The sequence below is a fragment of the Muscardinus avellanarius genome, assembly GCF_963383645.1.
Source record: "Muscardinus avellanarius genome assembly, chromosome: 10".
Taxonomy (NCBI): Eukaryota; Metazoa; Chordata; class Mammalia; order Rodentia; family Gliridae; genus Muscardinus; species Muscardinus avellanarius.
Window position 1 is genome coordinate 59,789,305 of NC_137796.1, and position 23,615 is coordinate 59,812,919.

General features: G+C 41.4%; 1 pseudogene across 1 annotated transcript; it reads left to right on the forward strand.

The window, feature by feature from the left end:
• Positions 1-22,220: 22,220 nt before the first annotated feature.
• Positions 22,221-22,585, forward strand: LOC308268524 (GTPase KRas-like; annotated as a pseudogene). Its single transcript has one exon. The product of its transcript is annotated as a GTPase KRas-like (transcript).
• The last annotated feature ends 1,030 nt before the right edge of the window (positions 22,586-23,615 follow it).

Genomic DNA, 23,615 nt, shown 5'->3' on the forward strand with positions numbered 1-23,615 from the left:
TGAAAATGACCTGTTATCAATGAGATTTCCATGGCTTATCTAATGCCCTAAATTTTCATTTGCAAAAGAGAAGTCCTAATCACATATGGTAAAAGAAACAAGCCATGTAGCCTTTGTGATGTGACATGTCCTAGTCTGAGTTCAAATATATTGGAAATGCTGAAGATTCTAGAATTTGAAGTGAAGTTGTAGAAGAAATACAAGTGCATACATATCTATTAATAATTTGATAACATATTTAAAATATGATAATTTGATAAATTAACATTTTTAAATATACCATCGACACTATGTTTTTTCTTTTGGTCATTGTGTGTGGTTGGGGTTCAGGGGTATTAGAAATTGAACTCAAGAAATGTCTGCCTCTGACCTATATACTCAACTCAATTTTATATTGCTTTTGATTTTTTTTATTCTGGGAAATCAACCCTTGGGTGTTGTACCTCCAAGACCCATCTTTAACCCTATATTGTATTTATTATGTGTAAATAGGTTGTAGCTAAAGTATTAGAAGCCTCACTAAGTTCCTGAGGCTGGCATCAAACCTGCAATCCTCCCGTCTCAACCTCTCAAGTACTAGGATTATAGGCATGTACTACCATACCTGGCTATATTTTTATTTTGAAACATCGTCTCACTAAGTTCCTAAGGGTCTCACTAAGTTGCTATTCCTAGGTGAAAATCTACAATCATATCCCAGGCTCCTAAATATCGACATGACAGGTGTGGACCATCACACCTGGCTTGGTTTTGCTCTTTTAAAATACAGCAACTAGAAATTGCAAAACTCCACTAGGAGTTAGCATTAAATTTTTAGTTAATTGCAGTATTTGGAAAAACGTCTTTAAAGCATTCATTAAATACCCATGTTAAATATTGCCATTCTAAATATTCCAGGCATTATGTTAGGGGTTGAGTGCATGGATATCAGTGTGCTAAACAAAGCATAACTACTAATGGGATGGTACAGAATGCTTGTGACTCAAGGAAATATATGTGTATATAAAAAACCTATGTAAATAGATCTGGGTAGCCATTCTCACCAGCAGAAACTTTGATAAGAGATGTTACCTTTACAAAAAAAATGTTACCTTTTCTTCAACCCTGTTGTACTATAGATGTTCTTGGCACCTTGAGATGTTCAAGAATCAGCTCAATACATTTATGTGGGTTTGTCTCTACATCTTCTATTGTGGTCCCTTTGTCTCCATGTCTGTTCTTATGCCTGTTTTAATGCAGTTTTGCTGTAGCTCTGTATTATCTTTTGGAAATGACTAAGATGTCTCCAGCATTGCACTATTTGTTCAGAAATGCTGTGGTGATTCTGGATCTTTGTTCCTCCAAATGAATTTTAAGGTTGTCTTCTCCAGTTCTGGGAAGAATGTCATTGTTACTTTGATGATGACTGCATTGAATCCCAAGGTTGTTTTTAGGAAAATGGACATTTATTTGGGGTTTTTGTTGTTTATTTGTTTGTTTGTTGGTGGTACCGGAGTTCCTGGAAAGCCTTCTACCTCCAGGCTACACTCCCAGACCTATGTTTTATATTTTTATTTGGAAACAGGGTCTCTTAAGACAGTGTGGCTGGCTTCGAACCTGTGCAATCCTCCTGTCTCCGCCTCCCAAGTGCAGGATTGCAAGCATGCACCACCACACCCAGCAGAATATGGCCATTTATATAATATGAATTTGCTTATCCATGAACATTTTGTGTGTGTGTGTGTGTGTGTGTGTGTGTGTGTGTGTGTGTGTGAGGTCCTGCAGTTTTCTTGTAGAGGACATTCATCTCATTACTAGAGGTTTTTTAAGGTTGTGTGAGTAGAGTTGTATTCCTCATTTCTTTCTTACTGAGTTTATTGTTAGTGTATAAAGTGAAACAGATCCCTACCTCTAGACCTGCATATAATTCATCTTGAAATGGATCAAAGACTTAGGTATAAGAACAGAAACTTTGCAACCCACAGAAGAAAATATACAAAAAACAGTCCAACAGGCACAATGACTTTGTATACAGGATTCCTACATTCCAGTATATAACAACAAGAATTTATTTTTTAAAAAAGATGACATCAAATTTAAAAAAATCTGCTGATCAGCAAAGGAAATATTTAATAGAGTAGAGATACAGGCTAAAGAGTGAGAGAAATATCTGTTGCCAGCTATGCTTTCAACAGAGAATGCTCACAATTTGTAAAGAACTTCAAAAACTCAAAAGCAGAAGCCCTAAATGACCTATTCAACAAATGAGAAAATAAAGCAATAGACATATCTTAAAAGAAATACAAATGTTTGTTTGACAATACCATGAAAAAAGTTCAACACTTTAGCCATCAGGAAAATGCAAATCAAAACTACTGAGATTTCATCTTACTCTGGTTAAAATGACAATCATTGAATATTGAAATTAAGCTCTTTGTATATTCTAGATATTAGTCCACTAGTTGAGGAGTAGCTTGCAAAGGTTTTCTCCTATTTTATAGACTCTCTATTCAGGATCTTGATTTTTTTGTTTGTTTTGTTTTTGCTGCACAGAAGCTTTTTACATAATGCCATCTCATTTATTTATCCTCATTTTTAGTTCTGACCTTTGGGAGTTCTATGTCCTCTTCTAGTAATTTGAGAATTCTCTTGTCCAATTTCTAAGTCTTTCATTTGCCTTCAGTTGACTAGTGTGAAGGGTGATAAACTGGGTTAGAATTCCCTTCTCCTACATATGGATAACCAGTTTTCCCAACACCACGTTTTGAAATGGCTGTCTTTTCTCCAGCATATGTTTTTGACACCTATCTAAAAGTAAACCAGCTATATGTGTGAGGATTTGTTTCTGTATCTTCTCTTCATTCCATTGGCCTATGTATTTGTTTTGTGCGCATATCATACTGTTTTTATTACTGTATTTCTGTAGTTTAATTTAAAATCATCTACTATGGTGCCTCCTGTGTGGTTCTTATTCTTCAAACTGATTTGGCTATTTGGGAACTTTTGCTTTTTCATATGTAAAATTGTGCTTACTAAGTCAAGATTCAATAAGATTTTATGGTCTAATCATAAAATGGCATACAATGCAAAAGGAGAATAAATCCATCATACTTCAAATTTAAGTGACTGCAATCACAAAAGCACATTGCAATATAAAAATTAAAACTTAATAAGAATCCATGCAGCATAGTGACTTCCACAGGAAGTGAAAATCTATAAAAAATCAAAACCTGAGGAAGTAAAGATGGTGGAGTAGAGAAAGGCGGTATGTTTTGTTTGCCCCGAGACATCAACCAGCAGGAAGATTGCTTTTTAGCCAGAAAAACAAGAAAAGAATGGCAGTCGGAACTCAACAGACAAAGGCGGTTGAAATGTGGTTGAAGTGGAGGCAGTACAGAGAGCTGAGAAGAGCTCCACACATTTTATGTGGTGAGAGGGGAGTGGAGGCTGGCGCCATCTTGGTGAGCCTGCACGGAAGCTAGCAGCTGCATAAACCCCTTGGATCTCAGAGACCAACTCCAACAAAGAAGTTAAATCTTGTGGTGCCAGTGATTTCAGAGACTCAACAGGAAAGAGCAGTCATATTCTCTTCCTCACACTCAGCAACTCTCCAGACTGCCGAACAAAACTACACAGTGAACTCCTGTGGCTGCAGCTGAATTGTCTGGGCCAAGAAATCACCTGCCCTTCCTGCAAGGTCCTGAGTGACTACAGCCTGCCTCATCACCACCACCGTGAATCTCTAGACTCCCCAATCCAATGGTCCAGCGAACTCCTGTGGGTGCAGCTGAACCCAGGGACACTGCCGCTGCTCTGGGCAGCTGTCATCACATGTGACCTTGTCATCCTCTGGCCTTGGTTGTGGGAGTGCCCAAACACCACTAGGCACAAGTTTATAGCTTTCAAAGAAGGCAGTGTGGTTTGGCTGAGGCACTTCACCCCCACAGACACCTTTGCTGGTGTTCCTGTGGTGACTGATACAGACCCTGCAGGTCCTACCCACCTGATTGTCCCTAGGGGCTTCTGCTAATTCATATTTCTGCTGTGTCTGACTGTAGCCATCACTCCCATCTCCCTAGGGCTACAATCACCCTCATACTATGAATGTCTGTTCATCGTCACTCAGGCTCCCATGGGACTTTTTGTAAATTCAAACTTTTTTGTTTACTTTTTGTAAACTTGACAAGTGCCAGTTGGGTCCCTGTCCACAGGGATGAGTTTGACTTCAGCCGAAGGAATTCTCTGAGTGGTTTGGCTGATTGACTTGTAGATTTACAATGGTCTTGATGAAGCAGGATATAGCCACTGGGGTTTCTGCAAGAAAGGCCTGTCACTTTTTGGTCAAAGTTTTGATGTATCCAGATAATTTTGCCGGGCAATGTGGCTGTGTGTGCTAGGTGTAGAGTCTTCAGGTATTGTAGCATGGAGAGAATAATGTCATCACTTTTTTTCATACACTGGTAAAGGTAATAATGCAACAAAAAGACATAACAATAATAAATATTTATACCCAAATATCAGAGCACCAACTTATATAAAATTAACACCACTCAACATTAAAGATCAGATAGACCCCAATGCAACAATACTGGAAAATTTCAACACAGCATTCTTACTAAAATATCAAAGACATCTGCCCTGGGGAAAGATGATGTGGGACCTCGCACAACTTAAGAAAAGGTTTGACAGATATATAAAGGGGCCTTAGGGTTCAGTTCCAGTGGCAAAGATGAAGAAAAATAAACTTTCATCTCTTCCTGCAACATCATTTGAACGTATCCAAGAGTTGAGGAGGATCCCAACTATATTGGCCAGCAGAAAAGACAAAGGGATCAAAGGAGAACTCACCATGAGGTCTGGGCTACTGTGGGCTCCGCCTAAGGCTGACAAGAAGAGGGAAGGGTAGGTTGCTCACTAGGGTGTGGCTACATCTAGGAGGCCCAGCCGCCAAAGCACAGTGCTGCTGCTTTGGGAAGAGTGGCCGGGCATAAAAGCATTTATTTACACGTGTAAAGAAGGCTAAGTGTGTGTGACCATGAAGACTCAGGGATCTGGATCAGTAAGGACAACCTGGTAGTAAAGCTTAATTCATCTTAACTGGACCATCAGACCAGTTTTAAGAGCAACATTGCAGCAGCACAGCAAAACACAGATTCGAATGGCTTTTTCTTCCCCTCTACCTTCCTTGTGGAAGAGGACTGTGTTCCATGTGCTTAAGGAAGCCCCGGGCTCAGGGTACATTCAAGGAGGAGGGTGTAGAGGACAGCTCCCAGGAGAAAGTTACAAGATTTTCTGCAATACTGGGCTTTTCCAGATCCAAAGAGCTAATTAGAAAAAAAAAGTTTAAAGGTGACTGTATTTGACTCCCATGCCTAGGAGTTGGACTTGTAATGCAATGGACCATGCTGGAAACTCTCAGGATAAAATCCTTAAAGTCCCAGGATATTGCTTCATCAGCCAGAAGCTACAGGAACTAAACTGAACTCCGACCAGATGTGTAAGATGCAACAGTTGTCATTACTGTGAGCCTGCATATAATGGCAGCTAGCACTTCATGTAAACACTTAGGAAGCACAGCCAGTCTCTACAGCCATACTTACTGCAGTCCGGCCATACGAACCTTCGGCCAAAACATCGACACCTCGCAGAAGCAAGGATTTGATGTGGTGTGTCGAGTCGAATTTGACTGCCAGCTTCGAACCTGCATGACCCTCCTGTCTCTGCCTCCCAAGCATGGGGATTACAAGCGTGGGCCACTACAGCCGGCTTATATGTAGCAAATTCACATATGGTAAAAGTGATACAGGGCACCTAGTCAGAGTCTTAGACATACATTCAGGACTTGAAACCTAAGATGGGAAAGAGTAAGAGTTCCCGAAACGTTCCCCCTAGTTTCCCCACATCAAGTGAGCAGACACTTATCCTAAAGATAAGGGACTGTTCCTAGGCAACCCAGAGTCAGGTGCCAGGAGCTCTCCCTAATGCAAACAAGAGAGAGCCAGTTAAAAGACCTGAGAGAGCTGGGAGATGGTATGTAACTGAAGAGCTTTGCTAGGTCTAATAAATTTCAAACTTACTCCTCCCTTCTCCAAAGTGAGAGACCAAGGGTATAAGAATCCTGTGAGCCGGGCGTGGTGGCGCACACTTGTAATCCCAGCATTCGGGAGGCTGAGACCTGAGGATATCGGTTCGCGGACAGCCTCAGCTACTTAGTGAGGCCCTCTTCTATTCAGTGAGACCCTGTTTTAAAATAAAGAATAAAAAATAAAGCAGAGGGTGTAGCTCAGAGGTCGAATGTCCCTGGTTTCCATCCCACAACCTAAAAAAATAAAATAAAATAAAAGAATCCTGTGAGCCCTTGGCTTGAGGCTCAGTTCCCTGAGTTTGTCAACTGAGCCATTTCCCTGTAAATAAAGAGAGAAACCTGTCTCTGATTTTGGCCTCTGGAAATCCAGTCTCTGGAATGAGAGGAAACAGAAGAATGGGAGACTGAGTCTCCTGCAACAAAAGTATGCATGTTTAGTCAAACATATGCACTATAAAACCCTTGTGCACAGGTAAAGAGGTTCTCTTTCCTTCAGAGGAGACTAAATGTTGGCAGAAGTTACCTCGGCGTGCCTGCACATGCACACACACAAAAGCCTGAAGGTCAGAGAAGATTTCATATGTGCAAGATTAATATATGAGCTCTTGACAAGGGTTAGTAACAATCAAACTTGACTGGAACTTTCCTACATGTTTACAGTAGAAGATGAGGAAAAAAGCAAAGTTAGAAGCTCCTGTGAACTCTGACCCAAAGGAAGCCCACACCAGGCCCAGGGCCAGACTCCACGAAGCAGAGTCCCTGCAGGGGCAGCCTCCCCGTCTCCCCTGGCCTGGCAGGCGGCCGTGCCCCCGCCCTCGGCCCCTGCAGCTTCTCCTCTCGTCTCTGTCGTCCACAGTGTTCTGCTGGCTGTCCAGGAGGCGCCACACCACGTCCACTCTGCCTTGGAAGGCAGCCTCGTGCAGCCAGCCTCTGTCTCCGGAGCCCACCCGGTAGTCGGCCATGTGCATCGTTATGCCCAGGAGGTTGAATAAGCACCTAAGGCTGAAGCAGCAGGAGAGGTGCAAACACCTGCAGCAGCCCCCCAGGCTTCGCCTCTGAGGTGGACCCTTGGGACTCCGCCACTGCCTCCAAGCAGAGCCTCTGCTGTTCCTCCTCTCTCTCCCTCTCTCTTTGGTCTCCCTTCTCTTCTTTCTCTCCTTCTGTCTCTCCCCTCTTCCTCTCATTATCTCTTTCTCCCTCCATTATCTTTTCTCTTATTCTCTTTCTCTCTCTCCCTCTCTGTCTCTCTTAGCTCTCTCCACTGCAGATTTTCTCTAGGAATCTCAGTAGTTGAGAAGCTGATGGAGGACATGGATGAAGCCTGAGGAATGAAAGATTCCAAAGGAGTTAAGAGAGGGGCTGGCGAAAGGTCAGACTCCCCAAGACTCCAGGCAGAACTCTAGTCCTTCCGGAATTCACCTCAAAGCCCCTCAGTGATAGAGGGAGCTTATCTTAATCCTTACTGAGCTGCTCTGGCCACCCCCTCCCTGCCTTGTTGATTTGTTAGTTTCCTTTGATGATTGTATCTTAGTGACTTATGACATCTTCCCTAATCTCTAGCATTCCTCATGGCATTGTGATGTTTGTTTTTTCCCATGAAAATGTGATACATAACTTAGTTGGGAAAAGGGTATAAGAATCCTAGTTTTAGAGAATAAAAATTTTCAGTTGCTCATCAGGCAATTGTCTGTGCCTTCATTTCAGGGCAGCTGCTCATCAGGCAGCTGTCCGGTGATTCCATTTTCAGGTCTCTCCCTCCCAAGTCCCAGAGAAGAATCTCCACAAGAAGCCACCAAGAGTGTTACGGATTGGGAGAATATGGTTGTGGGGAAACTGTTCCCCGGGGACCCTTGCTAGGGTCCCGGACACACTTCCCTCAAACCACAATAAAACCCAAAATGACCAAAAAGAGAGAGAAAAAAAAAAAAACATGGATTCTTGTCCTAAGCTAAGAATAAATATCCATAGCTTGGACAGTTGCTGAAGATTTAAAGAAGTTTATTAAAAAGATAGAAGTACAGAAGATAGTTACAGCCCTGTGCCCGAGAGATGGGCACAAGGGGGGCAATTTGAGTGAAAATACCAAAGAACTCCAGTTTACTGAGTGTTCTTATCCAGACCAAGTCTGTGGCAGGTCCTTTGAGCTGTAGATATGTTGCCCTATCTCTATCCCCGGTTTCTGCTGTCTCCAGCTGGATTTGCTCCGGAAGGGGGGGCAGTCCTGCCTCCAAACATAGCCCTCTACACCTCTTGTTCCATCCCCCAAGATGTGTGAAATTGCTTCTCTGAGATCTGGGATTTCTTCAGATTTCCCTTAGGCCATTTGTCTCTTAGAAATGTAAAGAAACCTCTTCCCTGGCTCTGGCTTTCTTCCTTCTCTTTAGAAATGTAAATTACAAGTTCCTCCCTTCTGCCCGTCCTGGCTTTCTTAGCATAAACGATATATTTTTAAAATTGGAAATCTTTCCCAATACTGATACATTAATACATTTTAAAACCTCTTTCCAATACTAGTACATTCCCCCCTCTGTCTAGTAACTTCCTGACACCTGTCAGGCCAAAGGTAGGTACAGAAAAAAATACGTAAATTCTGGAGTATGTTCCAGTATCTCTCATTTGCCCTGTAACCTATTGTCAGCTTTTGGACCCACTTTATGAGTGTTTGTGCCCCTCTCTTACCTGTGATCACTTTGTGCTCATGTGTCAGGGTGACAGAAGTCAGTGTAAATGTAGGTGCAGGGTTCTGCTTTTTATGGCCCTGGGCTCTGTGCTTTCCAGCCCTGGGCTCTGTACTCATGGCCTTGGGTTCTGCATTCTCTGGCCCAGTGCTCTGCACACTCTGGCCCTGGGCTCCATCTGTACTCTCTGCCCTGGGCTCTTTGACCACTGGCCCTGTGTTATGCACTTTCAGGCCCTCAGCTCTGCACTTCCCAGGCCTGGGATCTGCACTTTCAGGACCTCAGCTCTGCACCTTCTGACCCTGGGCTCTGTGCCTTCCAGCCCTGGGCGCTATACTCATGGCCTTGGGTTCTGCATTCTCTGACCCAGTGCTCTGCACACTCTGGCCCTGGGCTCCATCTGTACTCTCTGCCCTGGGCTCTTTGACCACTGGCCCTGTGTTATGCACTTTCAGGCCCTCAGCTCTGCACTTCCCAGGCCTGGGATCTGCACTTTCAGGACCTCAGCTCTGCACCTTCTGACCCTGGGCTCTGTGCCTTCCAGCCTTGGGCCCTGTGCCTTCACACCCTGAACCTGACCTCGCTAACTGCACTGGCTGAGGGTGTCCAGTGTAATCTTGGAATGATCCCTCTGTTCCCCTGTGCCTGTATTGCATCCTGGACACTTTTCTGTGTGTGTAGGTAATAAACCTGACCATCTCAGGGGTGGGCCACCAGATATTAGCCCACCAGGGTCCCTAAGGTTGCTCCCTGAGGTTGCTCTGGTGGTCATTGGATGAGCAACGCATTTAACTTACTGTCCCGTGGGCCCAGGTCTCTGGAGGGTGCAGTGTGCTACTACAGGTGCCAGCTTCTGGTGAACACATGGGCTTTGGGATATTTTTCTCCATTCCTAAAGTGTGGTTCCAGTCACTCAAGATGTTGGAGCTCTGCTCTTGCTTTCTGCACTTCAAATCCTTGGTTTTCTTGCCTGGATTTCTTGGGGATGTGGAGCCAGAAGTCACCGTTGGGGCCAGCTGCCCAAGATGGGCCGGCTGCCACACCAGGTAAGTCGCGCCCTCGAGCTTCTTGCTACAGCTCACCCGATCACTTGGGGACAGATCAAGATTATAATCCAGAGGGCTAAATTAGAACTGGATAGATTAGGACAATCCAGAACTATTAACATAGGAGATAGTTCTCAATACTGGTATAACTATAGAAAAATCTAGATGGTTTCTCTTTGTGTTTTAGAGTGTGTAACAGGCCATACTCAAAAGTTGACTATAGCAGGGAAAGAGGGCATTGATTGTGGACCCCATGGGGAACTTGTAAATAGTTGCAATAGAGCTATAGGTCTGGGATTAGAGTATAGAGATAGCTGGAACTCTGTAGTTTGTATTACTCAATTAAAAGTAAATGGTGTTATGAGATTGGTCAGAGGAAGGTTATTTCCACCTATGCTGAGAATGAGTTTGGCCCATTACAAAACTCCATCTAAGCTGGGTGTGGTGGTGCATGCCTGTAATTCCTGCGCTTGGGAAGTGGAGACAGGAGGATCATGGAGGTTTGAAGCCAGCCGCTCTGCCTTAAGAAACCCTGTTTAAAAAAAATAATAGGTCTTGGAGTGTAGCCTGGAGGTAAAAGGGTTTCCAGGAACAACAACAACAAAAAAAGAAATATGACATACCAAAATCTATGAGATGTTTTGAAGGTGGTGTAAAAGGGAACATTTATAGCAATGAGTGCCCACATAAGAAAAACAGAAAGTCACCAAATAAATAACCTAATGGCACAGTTCAAGGACCTAGAAAAACAAAAGTAGTCTAATCTCAAAACCAGCAGAAGGCAGGAGATAATTAAAATAAGAGCAGAAATCAATGAAATAGACAACAATGACAAAAAGCAGTACAGAGGATCAACAAAACTAAAGGCTGGACACATCATGATCATTTCAATAGATGCTAAAAAAGCATTTGACAAAATCCAGTATCTATTCACATTAAAAACACTGCAGAAACATTGGAATAAAAGGAATGTACTTTAACAGCATCAAAGCACTATATAATAAACTCAAAGCCAACGTCATATTGAACAGGGAGAAACTGCTGAAATTTCATTTACTTAATTTTTTTTTTGTGGTACTGGGGATGGAACCCAGGGCATTCTACCTCTGAGCTACACACCCGGCCCTATTTTTTATTATTTATTTTGAAAGAGTCTCACTGAGTTGCAAAGGACCTCACAAAGTGGCTGAGGCTGTCTGCGAACCATGAAAAGTGAATTTGGCTATTGTTGGATAAAATATTCTGTAGATGTCTGTTAAGTCTGTTTGTTTTATAGTATTTATTACGTCCAAGACCGTTGTCTCAGCATCTTGAATACTGGAATTACAAGCCTACACCACCAAGGCTGGTTAAAAGCATTCTTGCCTACTTGTGAACCTGTAACAGAGGCGTCAGTCTACAAACTCAATGCTATAATCTCCTACCCAATGTCACTCTCAGTGTAGGCACAAAATATAGGGCTCCAGGTGCAGGGTTCATTCCAAAACAATTGCTAGGTCTCTGTGCTCCCCACAGTGAAGGCTGGGCTGGTTTGTGGCTCCTGTAATTGTTGTTTTCCTCAGAATTCCCTGTGGCATGCAGTCATGGTCTGCATGAATTCTCATCCCTCCCCCCGTTTTTTCTCTTTTTAAAATATTTTTATTTTGGAAATTTAAAAGTGTACTGAAAAATATAATAAACATTTGTTACCCATCATCCAAAGTGAACAAGTGTTAACATGGCTAGACCTCAGGTGTTAAACATTTGAGAAGTGGAAGTCCCCTCTGAGGGACGGTCCTGCTTATGCTCATGGAAATTGGTGTGTAGACCCAGCTGATGCTCAGCTTGTTACACAGATATGTGCATGAACAATATGTAGATTTGGGGTACAGAAGGTACAAGTGGCACACTACTGTTATCAAGACTTACCCATGTTTATATAGTTGCTGTACTTTTTGTAGTTGCCAAATAGCAGGCCATGAATGTATCAATTTATCAGCCCATTTCTGTGATTGAGCTTGTTCCCCATGTTTCATTACCACACATACTCATGCAGCTCTCATTCTGTGAATCCAAATGGGTCCCATTGGATGAAAACATCCTACATTCACCCTCACACTTGGTATTCACACAGTCAATTCATCATGCTGGTAAGTGAGAAACCACTACCTATTTTAATGTGCCACTCCTACCATTTGAGATTTTTTCTGAGTTGCCTATTATGTTTCCTTACTTTTCTTAAATGATTTATTTTCTTCTCTTTATAGTATTCTGTTGTATTTAACAGATTTAAAATGCTATCAGATTTTAAATAACTTTCCTTGTGCCAGGTGTGGAGGCACATGCCTATAATGTCAGCTATTCAAGAAGCTGAGGCCAAAGATTGCAAGTTTGAGCCATCCTGGGCAATTTAAACTTCATTTCGAAGTGAAAAATAGAAAGGAAGAACTGATGATGTAGCTCTGTGGTAGAGCATCCCTGGTTCAGTCCCTAGTAGCTTAAACAAAGCAAAACTCTTACTTGGCAGGTAGAAGAATGGTACCTTGGTATCTATCCCTTTCTACCCCCACCAGTGGTTTATGAGGCTGAAAGCTAGAGAAAAACTTTTAGGAGCCTATGGAAACCTAAGATCTTTGATGGGGTGGGGAAGTTCAGGTTTTAAAGGAGACAAGTAAGTAGTCCTAACACCAAATCTCACTGTTTTAAACCAACAAAACCAAGACCAGATGTGACAAAGAAACGAAAATTTTCTTTTAATATTGAACAACATGATTCAGTGCCAAGACATCCTGCTGCCTCGGCATCTATGTGTTGAGAACCCCCACTCCACATAGTTAAATCGGCAAAAAAGCCCCGAGAAGGAGGTGTCGTCTCTGGCTAAAGTACCCCCCACTTTTAGATACCCTTCACTATTATTCCTTTTAACTTTCTACACGAATTGCTCCAGTGATGTGAAATTAGAAATATAAAAAGAAACTGAGTCCGTGGAAATAAACTCTCTAATAATTTGTCTAAACGTCCTTGGCTCTGCTCAACAATAATGAGAAACTGGCCAGAATTCAGGTACTGTGATAAGCACCCCAGCTGCAGCAATCACAAATGGCCTCCGACCTTCATCACTATCTATCACTCCGGCAAAAGTAGCTCAGTTCAAAATAATTATTCACCCTTGAAATCCTGCCTAGAGACAGAGAGAAACCTTGTGTGTAACCTTAAAGAAACAACTTAGCTGCCCGAATACAATAGACCCAAAGAAAAAGACTATTAACTTTTACCTCAGTGTAAGCACTCCAGGAGATAGAAAAACTGGCCGCATAATTATAAATAAATATTACAAAATAAAGGACAGACATTTTAAATATATATGTATGAAGGAAAAGAAATACCGTAAGAGTAAGAAAAGCATTTTTGCATGAAAAAGAGCTTATCATAAGAAAGTCCCAACTGGGAAAGAAAGGAATTAGAAAGTTAGAAGCAGGTTGCAGAGAGTTTGTGACAGGGAAGTGAATTCTTTTAATAGGCTTGTTGTTTAAAGAAGAGTGCTCAGCAGTTAAGGAAATACATCTGACAATTAGAACTAAGAACCTTGTGGTGTTATTTGTGGTATTTTGTCTGCCAAACTGTGTTGTGAGTATGCTTAAGCTTTCAGATTTAGAAGATAAGGTACCAACACCTGAAGAAACTCCATCACATCCACCTGAATCACCACATCTCCCCACACTTGCTATATGAACTGAGCCCAAAAGATGGAAAGTTCCAGGAAAAGTTCCCGAGAAGCTCCCAAGCCTTGACTATCCTGGGAGGCTGCCACCTGGAGCTGCTTATCTGCAAGACCTTGGAGAGAAACAGAAGTTAATTCCTCAAAGGCCAACAGCCAGCTGAAAGACACCCGCCCCCCTTTCTCTTAACTTTACTGGTGAAGTGTATAAATTTCTTGGGGTTTTCATAATAAAGTGTCATTGGCTCAAGAAGCCTTTGTCCACCTCAGGTTCTTTTCCAAAGCGTCGTAACTAAAAACTTAAGGAATTCATAGAGGGGAAAGAACCGCTGCAGATAAGGATCTGCAGAACGCCGCCTGCCTTTTGACCCATCTTTCTGAGGCCCCTGACCGCTAGTGGACTTGCCCCCCACAGGACTGAACCCGCCGGTGACAATTCAGCAGTGAATTGAGAAAAAATACCAAGTCCAAATTATCATAAAGAAGAGGAAAAATGACGAGGAGCCAGAAAACAAAGTGGTAAGTAAAAGCAGGTGGAATAACTGCTTGTGCTTTTTTTTTCCAAAGTAAAAATACAACTGTAGAGAATCTGGAAAAACTAAAGGCAAAGAAGAGCAATAATTCCAACTTCCCAGGAATGAGAATAACTTTCCACTTTGTTTCCCAGAATGCATGCATATTGTTTATATTTTCTATTATAGCATATTTTAAAATATGAGAAACAATATGAAGGTAGGTATATACTATTTTAAAGATTGTAGAGTATTTTCTAAAATAGGAAAACTAGAAACTTCACAGGTTCTTTTATTTTGCTTCCTCTGTAAGTACTAATAAGAAGCATTTTATAGTCAAACTGTCTTCTGGATGATATATTAATTTACAATCCCAGGAAAAGCTCCACTCTTAAGGCAGAGTAACTTTTTCTGCCCACTGAAGGCAGCATTGGTACAGTGTCTTTCATTCCTGGCTCTGTGTTGGAAACCTGTAAGTCTAGATGACAGCCCAGCTGGTTCAGAATTTCTGGGCCAGAGGCTCCATGTGTTTTTGTTTTTAAAACAAGCGATTCTGTGTTAGTGATGTTAATGCCAGGGACTGCACTGGGCTAACAGTTTTTGAAATAAGGAGGTACTCTCCCAAGGGCCACAACCAGTGCTTGGTACTTGTTGTGTTTTGGAGAGAGGGCAGTCTGGGGCCATTGTCACTGGTTAGTGCTCTGTCAGAGAGGAGACTGGGAACCAGCAAGACTTCAGTGTGCTAGTTTAGTTACACAGAGTTACTGCACAGGCCTCAGTCACTGGATCAGATATGGAAACTTATTGGCTTAAATATCACTTACATGATGGCAACTCAAGGATATTGATTCTTGTGCACAGTTGAGCATAATGTTTGACAACACTGAATTAATTTAGGGATGGCTTAATTTTTTAGGAGGAGATATGTGATCAAATACTCCAGACTATGCTGGGAATAGCTACCTTCTCATCCAGGTAACAAGCTGTTAAAGCAGGAAAAGCCCTAATATGTGTTCTTCATCATTTGAGCAAGAAAGAAGAGAGGGCCTACAGAGACTCTCAATAGACCAAGAAGAGAGACACTTTGAACAAAGAAAGTGGAAATGACAGGGAGTCATGTCCTGCATCAATGACTTTAGTATGGAAAAATAGGCTCAGAGAGAGAGATGGGCTTGCTGTCCTAGTCCTTCAGCAGGGCCAGGGTGCCTAGTGCAGGGTGAGCACGGCCATCATGGAAAGCACCCTGTCTATACCACATAGCTCTGGCTCGGTGGCCTTCAGTTTTAGGTGACAGCGTGCCTGGCTCTTGTTTCATTTTAGGAGGGATGGATATGCTGAGGCAAGAGGCCAAACTCTGTTTTTCACGAGGTTGTTTTACCTTGAGGTTCAATTTCTTCTTGTCAGGATGCCGCACTGCAGCGTGCCTGGTGAGGCTTTGTTCTATCGCACACATTCTGCACAAGCCAGCATGTTCACACATGGGGCGCTTCTCCTCATGGAAAGAGAGAAAATGGCTCTGGAGGTTGAATTTGGTTGTGCAGATTCTGCTGGACTTTGAAATGCATCCCTTTCGGGGCATGAGTTTCCATGTGCGGCTTCAGTTAACCCTTGCATTTAAATGTTTCTGCACACTACACATGTTACTCCTCTTCATACTTTTCTCTCGTGTGCTTCAGAAGTTTCCCTCCATGTTTTTGCCACAAAGGAACATCCTTTCTGACACAGGCAACCCTTTGGAGCTTCTCCTATTGTTTCAGCCTCCTAGGTGAGGCAAAGTGCTTCCCACATCCTTCCTGCGTACACCTGGACAGGAACTGGCTTCTGTGCTGGCAGCAATGGGCTTTTGGCCCCTGGTGCTTCTTAAAGGCCTCCTTCAAATCTGCATACATATTGTTTTTGTGAATTTTCATGTTTGCATTCAAAATGTTTCTTGAGGTTTGAGTTTGTGCTGAGTTTCTGATCACAGCCATGAGTTGTACAAACAAAAGGCTTCTCTCCAGTATGAACTAGAACTTGGTGACTCAAGTCTCCAAGAGAAACACAACAAAGATACAAAATCTGAAAATATGAGAAGAATAGCAAATAAAAAACAAGGTCTCACAAACCCACAGCAGCAGAACACACCAATTCAGAATTTTAGATAATGCCTACAGAATGTAATTTATTTTAATTTTTTATTGGTGCACTGTTTCATACATCATAGTGGGATACAAACTTTTGTAGACATACATGCACACATCGCCCAGTCAGCCACCACCCGATCCCCACCCCATTCCCTCCCCATCCCTCCCTCCCATGCTTGGCTTAGTGGTTGACATCTAGTATTATAGCAATTTATCCAAAATTAAAAATGATAATCTCACATAACAGTTTCATTTGTCTGATACCAAGCTTTTGATGACTTAAAGATAACATTTCAATATTTCTTTTTACTTTCTTACCAGAGACTATTTTTTCTATTTTTTTAGGTGAAACTATCATATATTTATATATTTATTTTTCAGAAAAAAAAATCTATCCTAATATGGAATATGGACTCTAGATGCCCAAAATGATCTTGAGAAAGAACAAAGCTAGAAGATATATATTTTCTGATTTCAAACCATATAAAGCTACAATAATTGAAACAGTGTAGTACTATTCTAAAGGCAGATATATAAACCATTGGAGTTAAATAAAAGCCTAGAGCTAAATTCTTCCCTATATTGTCAAGTTATTTTTGACAAGGTTTCCACGAACATTTGGTGGTGGAAATAATAATCTTTTAACTAAATATTGTTGAAAAATAACACTTACATGGAAAAGAATAAAATTGGACCCTTACCTAATCCCATATACAAATATTAAATCAAAATAGATAAAAGACCTAAATATAAATCTTAAGACTATAAACTTTTAGGAGAAAATCTGGGTCATAAAACCTCACAACATTGAAATTGGCAGTGATTTCTTGGATATGATTTCAATGGCACAGGCAACAGAAGAGTATACAAACTCCCTAAAAAATAAAAAAAATTGTATATCCAAAGACAATGTAAACAGAGTTAACAGTTACTAATAGAATGTGATAAAATATTTCCAAATGCTATATCTGAAGGTATATTAATATTCCAACTAGAAATCCTAAAAATTAACAACAATAAAGGCAAACAATACCATTTAGAGATAGGTAAAAGACTAAAATAAATAATGAATCTCCACAGATAACCAATCTTAGTTGTCTGTTGGATGGAAAATCTTGTTTCTCTGGATCTGGTGTGTGTTACCTATTTCTTCTTTGTAGTTAATCTCTTTGAGTATTTTCTCTAGCGCTGGTTTTGAAGACATAAATTCCTTCAGTTTCTGTTTGTCATGGAAGCTTCTTATTTCCCCATCTAATTTTTTTTTTTTGGTGGTACTGGGGTTCCTGGAAGCCCTTCTACCTCCGGGCTACACTCCCAGACCTATTTTATATTTTTGAAACAGGGTCTCTTACGCCAGAGCGGCTGGCTTCGAACCTGCACGATCCTCCTGTCTCCGCCTCCCAAGCGCGGGGATTACAAGCGTGCGCCACCACGCCCGGCTTCCCCATCTAATTTGATAGAAAGTTTTGCTGGGTAGGAAATTTGTGGCTGGAAGTTGTTTTCTTTCAGAGTTTGGAATATGTTACTCCAAGCCCTTCTGGCTCTCATGACTTGGTTTGGGAAGTCTGGAGTGATTCTAATTGGTTTACCTCTGAATGTCACTTGGCCCTTTGTTTTTGTTGCCTTTAAGATTCTCTGCTTGGCTTCCACAGTGGTCATTTTGACAATTATGTGGCGTGGGGATCCTCTTCTCCTATCCTGTCTAAAGGGAGTTCTATAAGTTTCCTGGACCTGTGTATCAACCTCTTGCTCTATGTTTGGAAAATTTTCTGCTATTACTTCCTTGAAGAGATTGTTGATCCCTTTGGTTTCACTTTCTTTTCCCTCCTCTATTCCAATTATTCTTAGGTTAGCTCTCTTAAAATGGGCCCATATTTCTTCAATATCAGATTCCCGCTGTTGGATATTTTTTCCTAGATTAGAAACTATGCGTTCATTTTTGGAATGATCATCTTCTAAGAGTGAGATTATGTTCTCCATGTGGTCTAATCAGTTGTTTGTGCTTTGAATTGAGGCCTTTACTTCATTAATTGCATCCTTTATCTCTTTTTGGCTCTCTCTGAGTTCTTTTCAAAGCACCTCTATTATTTCTACAGTTATTTTCCTGATTTGATCTTCTAGAAATCTCTGATTTTCTGTTTTATCGGGTTCTGATGTTGTGGGGTTGTGGGCATTCATTGCTCCAGTATTATTCCTCTTTCCCATGATTTCGGAAGTTTGTGCCTTCTCTGGGTTCTTCCCTTGGGTCACTATGACTTCACTTAAGGTGTTCTGGATCTCAAGTCTGTAGTATCTCAGGCCCCACTACTCCTTTACTGGGTTGTATCACAGAGTCTCCGACCCAGAGAGTCGATAGAGGCTGCTTTAGACTGTGGGGGGTGTCAGGTTGCATGTTCTCCTATGGTGTGATATTTCTGCCACCGCCACTCCCCCACTGGGTCAAGTCCCAGGGAGTACAGTACTGGGATTTCTCCTCTGTGGCCCGCGATTTGACTCACTGTTCTTCAGTATGCAGATGTAGCTGTACTGGTCTCGGTTAATTTTCTGCTGCTGCCGCCGGTGGCAATATGGCGCTGCTGTTATGCCCTCGGCCGTGAGGCTGGCGTATTTCTTCTTGGTTTTGAGTTCCACTCTGAATCCCTGCGGCGTGTGCTGAGCTCAGCCACTGGGAGCTTTAGATGCTCTCTGTGCTGAGAAATCCTGCCTGGCTGTTCCACAGCGGCTCACCTCGGTTTGCTGTAGCCGTCCGGTGAACTCCCCGCTGACGCCGGCAGTATGGCGCTGCTGCCACGTCCTCGGGCGTGAGGCCGGTGTATCTCCTCTGTGGCTCTGAGCTCTGTTCTCAGTCTGCTTTCTCTCTGAAGCTTGGTGATTTTTTTGTTTCTCTGGTGATGGTGTTTTCTGGCTATGAAAGGCGCTGATTTTGTGGTAATGGAGACTGGTTGTTAGTGGGGCTCTTAAGCCCCGCTTTTCTCAGTCGCCATCTTCCTGGAAGTGAGAATGTAATTATTTTTATGATTTATGATTTTAGAAGATCAGAAAAAGCTCAAGAGATATTAAAGATCATATTAACAAAGAGACCAGTATCTTGAACATGAATTCAATAGAAACTCTAAAATAAATGAAGGATTGCAATAAATAAAATAAAAACTTCTATAGAAACCATTGATGACCACATGGAAAAAAGTGTTTTAAATATAGAAGATGACTCGTTGTGAAATCAACATATACTCAATAATATAGTAAAAATAATTCAACAATGCAACATAAACACCCAAGAGATTTGGGATAATTTTAAGAAAGCATATTAAGAATATTTTAATATTATAAATATATAATTTTAAAAGGACATGCTAAGAATATCAGGCATATAAAAGGATCTAGAAACCAAAACCAAAAGAATGAAAAATTTCCTTAGAGAAATAATATCAGAAAACTTTCCAAATAGAGAAAATGGTAGGGACTCACAGGTTCAGGAGACACTTAGAATCCTAATTAGACAAGATAAGACAAGCAGTTCTCCATGCCACATAATAATTGAATTGACTATCTATCAAGGAGAGGATTTTAAATGCAACAAGAGTAAAAGATTGAGCCAAGTGTGGTGGTGCACACTTGTCATACAAGGACATGGGAGATAGACAGGAAGATTGCAGGTTGACAGCCAGCCACAGCTACTTGTTGAGGTTCCTAGCAACTAAGTAAGACCCTGTTTCAATATAAAAAGTAGGGTTGTGGGTGTAGCTCAGAGGTAGAATGTCCCTGGATTCAATCCCCAGTACCAAAAAAAAAAAAAAAAAAGAAATCAACAAAAGGAAAACACAGAGAAATTATATAACTACATGTAAACTAAATAAAGCTCCTGATAATAAAGTTACAGACTGCTATCATTGATAAGCTTAGACACAGAACTTATAAACCAGAAGTTTTACTAGAAACACTCATTCAAAACAACATCAAGAAAATTATATACAACAATCACGTCTGGTTCATCCTAGAGATGCAAGGGTGTTTCAACATAATATATATATATATATATATATATATATATATATATATATATATATATATATATATATAGTTATTCACCACATAAATAGAACTAAGGATGAAAATCACATGATCATCTTGGTAGATACTTAAAAAGCATTTGACAAAATCCAACACTCATTCATGTTAAAAACATGGCAGAAAATTGGAATAGAATAAACTTACCTCAACATCAAAAGGGAACATACAGTAAACCCAAAGCCAACACCATATTGAATAGGAAAAAAACTGTGGGAATTCCCTTTAAAATAAAAAACAAGATAAGAATGCCCACTACCGTCACTCCTTTTCAATATATTATTTGAGGAGAAGAAAATCAAAGGATAAGAGATAGAAAAATAAAAACTGAAATTATCTCTATTTATTTGCAGGTAAAATGATCCTATAATTAGATTATCAAAAAAATCAACTAAAAGACTTTGATAGCTGAGTATGAAATTCAGTATAATTTTCCCAATGAAATTAATCTAAAAAAATCAGTACCTTTTCTATATGCCAAACATGAATCTACTGAAAAGAAATACAGAAATTAATCCAATTTACAACAATATAAACAATAATAATATACCTAGGAATAAGTCTATCCAAGGCAGAAAAAGGACCTCTATCATGAAAACTATAAAACACTAAAGAAAGAAATTGAAAAAGATCCTAAAGGATTGTTGGGGTCTGCTCAAACGCCTGGTGACAGGTAGCGCCAAGCGCGTTGGCCACCTGTCAAAACTTCCGATGAATGGGCCCCATGTAGCGAACACAGGTCTGCACAACCGCCGGAACTTCCGATGAATAAACCTGCAAAAAATAGCGCTGAGCGGATACAAGGGGGCGTCTCCTTGCCCCCGCTACCTTTAGTTTGATAGGTTAGAATAGTTTCCTGACTGGAAAATCCCCCCTTGCCTTTTTTGCTTTAAATTGGGTTGCCTGAAAAATAAATAAATAAATAAATAAACGAGATCTTGCTCCAAGCCCGATCCTTCTCTTGAATCTTTGAGATTGCTCTTAAAGAGTCATGGGCTTGATCTCCCTCTCTGAAGATCAGGCCAGACAAGCTTGGGATTGTCTTTTAAAAATTGCCCCCTGGCTCCCCGAGGAGAACCTTTTTAACTGGGACACATGGGACTGGGTAGAAATACTAATCAAGCGTGCCCAAACGGATGAAGGAGAGGTGCTCCCTCTTGGGGTTCTCCGCACCATCTCCACACTTAAAAGTTGTTTTCCCCCGCGACCCCTGGAGAAACTCGCTGACCGTGGCCCCAAGCCAGCGAAAGAAGGGGCCACCAAACATACACCCCCCTCCAGTCCGAAGCCCCTAAGAAACCTCCCGATCCCTCTGATCCTTTTTGGGACGCTAAGGGCTCCCCACAACCCCTTTCCCCGGCCAATTCCTTCTCGGTATCCTCGCTCTGACACCATCGGGCGAGGCGGGAGCTGGAGGAACTGTCAATGTCAACCCGGGAGAAAACTGCCCTACAGCCTGGTACCTCTGGGAACCACAAAACCAGGTACAGACAGTCACTTTAACAGCATGGGAAAAAATAGATGAAGGATCTACTGAAGCCCCCAAAGATTTTCTGCCCCTGTATCCCTCTCTCGATCCCTTTGGGGCTGCCCCCTGGCAAAAAAAGGGATCCCCCAGCGTCTTTCTCCTCCCATAGCCCCTTCTGCCCCCTCCCCGTGACTCCCTCAGCACCTCCCCTACATCAGGGAGTCAACTATGAGGGGGAGCAAGCCCAACTTTTCCCCGTGACCGTTAACCCTGGGGGAAACCTTCCCCCTACCTGGCACCCCTGGATCCCCCCAAATCTTAAAGAGCTTAGAAGGGCGGCAGCTCCAGGTGCCTAGTGAGGCCTGCTAAAAATAACTGAATATAAACTTATGATAGTTGGAGCTGGTGGCGTAGGCAAGAGTGCCTTGATATTACAGCTGGTTCTAAATCACTTTGTGGATTAGTATGATCCTACAATAGAGGATTCCTACAGAAAACAAGTAGTAATTGATTGAGAAACCTGTCTCTTAGACATTCTTGACACAACAGGTAAAGAGGAGTACAATGAGAGACCAATACATAAGGACAGGAGAGGGCTTTCTTTGTGTATTTGCCATAAATAATACTAAATAATTTAAAGACATTCACCACTATAGAGAACAGATTAAAAGAGTTGAAGACTCTGAAGATACCTATGGTCCTAGTAGGAAATAAGTGTGATTTGCCCTCTAGAACAATAGACACAAAACAGGCTCAGGGCTTAGCAAGAAATTATAAAATTCCTTTTATTGAAACATCAGCTAAGACAAGACAGGGTGTTGATGATGCCTTCTATACATTAGTTTGGGAAATTCGAAAACATAAAGAAAAGATGAGCAAAGATGATAAAAGGAAGAAAAAAATCAAAGACAAAATGTATAATTGTGTAAATACAATTTATACTTTTTCTTAAATCATATTTTATACATTATGCTAAATTATTAAAAATTATTTTAACATTACCTATTTTTGATGTTCCATGCAAACTGTTAAATGCTTACTCTAAGATGACAGTAAAAACTTTTTTTCCTTAATTTGCCAATATTATGTCTAAGGTGTTATCCCCTCTTTTTAATTTACCTGGGACTCATATATATTGTGATATCATTTTAGGTGGCCTAAATCCCCAATTATTATCTCAATTGGCTGATAATGTATAAAAAGATTAACGTTATTTGGGTTTACCGTAGCCTCAGAAAAGGTACAATAATCCTCCCCCCCTTTAAGATCCTGGGCTCTGTCCTGACCTTGGACGCTGCGTCCCCTATTAAACCCCAGCTCCATATACAACAAGATTATACTTTGTCTCAGTTGCAGAGATTGTTGGGAGAGATAAACTGGCTTCAGCCTTGGACTTCAATATCCCCAGAAGAGCTCTCTCCTCTCTTTGACCTTCTAAAGGGGGCCAACTTAACCTAAAAATTTTCTCTTCCCCCAATTTGTAAGCATATTTTATTTAAAATACAGAATTTAATAGACAATGCTCAGTTAAAACGTTATGACCCCACCTTGCCCCTTGTTTTATATATCGTTGTGGGGCAAAACTTATGCTCAACATTACTTGCTCAGGAGGGGGACCCTGTTCATTGGATCCATCTAGCCATTGGAGGGGTACCCAGAGTCTATGCAGTCATTGACCAAGTTGCCAATTCCATCATCAAACGAAGAGACATTGCCACCCATCTATTTGGGCTGGATCCTCATAAGATTATTATTCCTTTTCATCTCTCCGATTTCTCCTGGATAAAAAGAAATAATAGTAGGATTATAATCACCCTGGAAGGCTTCCTCGGAAATCTCAATTGTCATTATGGCCCCCATAAATGGATGAGTTCTTATATGCACCTAGAATGAAAGCCCCCGAAAATATTTCGATCTGCCCCCGATCCTAGCTTTGCTACAGTTTTTACTGATGGGGGC